Raw genomic sequence first — 5247 nt, 5'->3', positions numbered from 1 at the left:
CAGGGAGATAAAAAATTTCTGAAGTTTTAGTTTTGTGTATGTTTGTTCTGGAGTTCAAGGCTAATCCCGCATCTTATTTTTCCTATTATTTGTGTAGAGAGCATATTTCCTATGGCCATGTGCTTGCTCTTCTCTAATCTGCTGATGTTGATGCTTTTTTCTATTGTTATTGAAAGACCAATTTTATATTTTAGTTCAAGGTTTTAATAGAAGAAAATGGTGGATTGGATCAGTGCCTGTAATCAACCAATTCTTAGTAGGGCATTACAATTTCTGGCTTACTTTATTGGCTCCATTTCTGATTGGTTATTTCTTAAATAATAAATTTGCATTAAAGATTTCTTTCCCATCTAAGCATTGTAGTATTTTAAAATGGTTAGATACGTGTTTTTGGGTCCTGTACTCGGGTATTGTAGATCACTGCAAGTAGTGAAAACTACATGCTATAGGACCTTACATATAATTGCTTAAATGGTTTTTGTACCTTTATGCTTGATACAAAAACATGCCACTGGACCTCTTCTTTTATTTTGTGATAGCATGACATGTCATCGACCTGTTTGAATTGCATACGTGGTTCAATTTTAATTCATATTTTGAAGCATTATGTATAGCATCATCTATTAACTCATCAAAATATGTTCAAATATTCAATGCGGGATTGTTTCAAACTGCAACTGAGCATAAGGAACAGATTCATGGTAATTCATTTATTTTAATCTCTGAGAGTTCAACAATTGACCTCCACACCTCTAGGTTTCATGAAATGCAGAGCTCCTGTCTTAATGCTCCCTCTATGTTTGTCAGCTCATGTTTCTTTACAAGATTTTACATTTTTTTTTTGAAGTAAATGATTATATGTGATACTAAATTTATTCTTATGAGATTGTTACAAGAATGCTGCAAAAACATTCTATGATGAATTGTGATGGAGATATGGTATCAACTGCATTGGTCAAATTCATGACTAAAAATTGGAGTAGAGAGGTAGAGAAGAGAAAACGAAAGCCCTTCATCTGAGTTTTTGCTAAGAAATGGGAAGGTCACTAGTAATTCAGACTTTATGCATGGACTTGGCAGCCGCTTTTGACTTTAACAACTAGAGACTAAATCTATTCCATGATTAAATATTTTGGGCATGGGTGTTCAGACAATATATGAGCATGAAATTCTTCCAGGGCACAATATATTCAAGTCTCCCAGACCCACTAGAGAATCCACATTTTTATTGATTTAAATCCACATTAAATGCATCAGTATCTAAGTGTTAACCCTAGCAGTCCTCTCTCCTCACAGTTTTTCCTTCTCCAAAGCACCAACTTTAATTTGGCTGCCTCCAACAATAGATCTTTGAAAAATTCCTTCTAGAATTTGTCTCTAGCCATTATCACCTTTTTTTCAAGGCGACTCTTCATGTGCATGCCTCTTCAACTCCCTTCATAATTCTTCTGATGGGTCTTCATAAGCCTCGCTGCTACCACATGTCATATCGTACACCAGACTGACACTAACAAAACCGGGAGCAAATTTGCTAACCACCAAAATTTGCTCACCACCATCACCACCCCACATGTCATCTGAAGTAATGTAACAAATCATAGTTAATTATTCTAAGGCTCAATTATAAATACACTTATTAATTATAAGGCATATTTTAAATTGGTCTATGAATAAAAAATTATTTCAGATTAGTACATTAATTAATAGAAATTTACAAATTACTACATTCGTTACAAATTTCTACATTCGTTACAAATTTCGTTAATAAAGATATTAAATGCCAGTATAAATAATGCTGACGTGGATTTTTTAAATGATGTAAACACCAAATTTAATTCACATGGATTAATAATGTCATATTTAATTATATTTTTAGAGGGTTTAAAAATTTTGTTATTTTTTATTTTTTTAATAAATATGACATTATTATTACATGTGAAGCAAATTTGGTGTTCACATCATTTAAAAAATCACGTCATCGTTGTCCAAAGTGGCATTTAATTATCGTTTTTGATGAAATTCATAATGGATGTACTATTTGTAGCCTTCTATTAGTTAGTGAACCAATTTAAAATAATTTTTTGTTTATAGACCAATCTAAAATACCACTTATAGTTAGTGAGTGTGATTTTTAATTGAGCCTTATTCTAACTAATGTATTAAAATATTTTTATTGTTAAAAGATAAAAATAATTTAAAACCAAAACATAAAAAAAAGGGTTTTTTTCATACTTAGTACCTAAACTTTGATCATTGTCTTAATGTGGTACCTAAACTTTTATTTGTCCCAATTGAGTACCTAAACTTTTATTTTGTGTCTAATAGGTACCAAAATAAATTTCTGTTAAAATTGTCAACAAAAATTAGGGGCAATATAGTCACTTCAAAAAATTTATATTTTAATTATAATTTTTTATTTTTTTTGGTTGTTGTGTTTTTTTTTTTTATAATAATTTTAAACATATAAAGAAAATAATTAAAATATACTTTGACTATATTGCCCCTAACTTTTGTTGACAATTTTAATAGAAATTCATTTTGGTACCTATTAGACACAAAAAAAAAATTTAGGTACTCAATTGGGACAAATAAAAGTTTAGGTACCACATTAAGACAAAGGTCAAAGTTTAAGTACTGAATATGAAATAAACCCTAAAAAAAATGAAAGAACCCATCAGCTAGCCCAGCCGCCACAATCGCAGGAACCCACCTCCTCCCCCTCCCATCTTTTCGGCATCCCCTCCTCCAACGCCGGCAACTCCTCTTTTTACTCCGGCCGGTCACCATGGGGTGTTTTTGGGTGAGGACTCCATGAGAAGTTTCTCTGTAATCTGCACAATGAAGGTGATGATGGGGTTTGGTTTGGGCTTAATCTCCCAAAATCCTATCGTCGAGCACCCCCTTCTGCGTCGCTGCCGGTCACATTATGAGCGGATGACGCCGATCTACAAGTTCAATAATCAATCTTGAACTTTTAAATGACTGGAAGATGGATCAGTTTAAAACAAAGATGGAAAAAGTATTTCAAATGCTAGAAAATATAAGGTACTCCCTCTAATTTGATTTGTGTATCAAATTTGTCCTCCTTCTCCAACTCTTTTACTTTGACATGATTGATTGTTTTCTATTTTTTGTGTGCAGCATAATCCTTACAGGCTTGGAATATCTCCACAAAGGTGGGCGAGTCCATGGACGCTTATTAGACAGAAGAAGTTATGTGGTAAGAGAAGATAAATGTGCACCTATAAACATTGGACATTTGAGAGAGTAATATACTGATATGGACTGAGAATCGGTGAAGTGTAATGACACTGAAGATTTTCAAGATTTTATTAAAATATTGTTGGCTGAACCTCAGGTCAAATATTCACCATGGTGACATTGGTTCGTTCTTGAAATATACAAATACGAAGTTAGTTTCATATATTTTTTCAATTTCTTAATAGTATTAATTGCTGCTGTATTTAATTGATTTTCTTTCTTTAATTTCTTAATAGTATAATTGTTGCTGTATTAAGTCTTTTTTTTTCTTTTTTCTTCAACTCTATGGAGTTTGTAAAGAAACTCATCCACCATCCGTCATTAATGTGCTTCTCGAAGGACCGGATGAAATGTGCATCTGACTTGTACCAAGCATTTGAGCAGAACACAATTTCACCGACTTGTGATATAAAACACATTTGGAGGACTTCTTCCGTCTTTAAGAAATACTTGGACTGGGATATAGAAGCACGAAAGAGCCCTCTTTTACAAGTTCCTTTTTGGAGCCCTCTAGTACGAAAGCCATATAATGGGCGTAATTTGAAAGATTTGCTGCGTTTTCTAAGGAATATTTACACGCATCATCTCAACGATGGTTGTTCGATAGTATGGAAGAAGAAATTCGACTATTGTACCCTGGTTTCATTGAAAAGACTTATGAGAATTTTACGAAGGATGAGCATCAACTTAAATAAGGTACTTTCATATACTAAAACTGACAATCTTATAAATTTATGTTTATTGGATCTGAATTTTAATGTTGAGTGATGCTACTAGTTTTACTTTCACTGCAAGGTTTTACTCGTTGTTAAGATGTTATAACAATAGTTCCTATCTATTTTTCTTGACAATATGAATTGTCCTCAAATTTTAGAACTTTTTCTATCAATAGACAGAAGCGAAATATATATTTAGGCATTATAAACAGGTGTCAAACATTGTAGAAAATAAGGGTTGTCTGTTAGCCATTTCATAATGCAGAAAATGCTTCTAAAAGCTGCTCTGAGTACAGTGCATAGTGTCATTTCTTGAATTTCTAACTTGGATCTTGTCTGAATCAGACAATTCTCTTCAACATTTTTTCAGTAGAACGTGTTAGCTTTTGAATGTTATAACACAGTATGAGAATAACACATTTTTAGCTTAGATCATTAAAGATCTTTGGTAGTCTTTGTAATGTTTAATGTCATGATTATTGTCTGAATTTGAAGATTTTATTTTTTAAAGGGCCTTTAAGTCTGCTAATGATCTTAATATTTATTTTTAATATTCTAGTACCCTGATATAGTGCTCTTGCTTTTTTCTTGCAACAACATTGAGGATTTGGATGGACAGTTTGAATTTTGCGACACCATAGATGATTTGGATGGACATCATTTTTTTTTTTCTTTGTTTGATTGACTCGTTAGGCTTTAGAAGATTAGGGGCTTAGGAGTTTAGGGGGTTACATGTTTACAGGCTTTTGGTTTAGGGGCTTAAGGGTTTATCAGCGTTCACGTTTACGGACGTACAGGGCTTAGGTGGGGCTTAAGGGCTTAGGATTGAGGGTTGAGGGTTGAGACCAGGTTGAGGGATGATGGATGAGGGATGTGGGATGTGGGATGTGGGATGAGGGTAGAGGGCAGAGGGTAGAGTGAGGGCGGAGGGCGGAGGGCGGAGGGCAGAGGGCAGAGGGCAGAGGGCAGAGGGCAGAGGGTAGGGTAGGGTGGGGGGACTCCATGGCCCAATGGATAAGGCGCTGGTTTACGAAACCAGAGATTCTGGGTTCGATCCCCAGTGGAGTCGCATGTGTTATTGGGTTACGGGTTATAGGGTAGGGACTTCATGGCCTAATGGATAAGGCACAACTTTATTTTACAGATTAAAGTTTCATACTTCTATTTTGTTATTGTCAAGTACAAACAATTGCTATTTATCTCCATTATTACCCTCACTCGCTTATTTTTTATTTTTTTATTTTTTAATTAAGAAAGCTTCATTAAACAC

General features: G+C 34.0%; 1 non-coding gene across 1 annotated transcript; it reads left to right on the top strand.

The window, feature by feature from the left end:
* The first annotated feature begins 4973 nt into the window (after positions 1–4973).
* On the top strand, positions 4974–5046 carry TRNAR-ACG (transfer RNA arginine (anticodon ACG)). Its single transcript has one exon. It is a non-coding gene; the product is annotated as a tRNA-Arg (tRNA).
* The last annotated feature ends 201 nt before the right edge of the window (positions 5047–5247 follow it).

This window comes from Dryas octopetala, chromosome 7 (assembly GCF_963921425.1).
Source record: "Dryas octopetala chromosome 7, drDryOcto1.1, whole genome shotgun sequence".
Classification (NCBI taxonomy): domain Eukaryota; kingdom Viridiplantae; phylum Streptophyta; class Magnoliopsida; order Rosales; family Rosaceae; genus Dryas; species Dryas octopetala.
The sequence above is the reverse complement of the archived record's forward strand: the minus strand, read 5'-3'. Positions and strand labels throughout refer to the sequence as shown.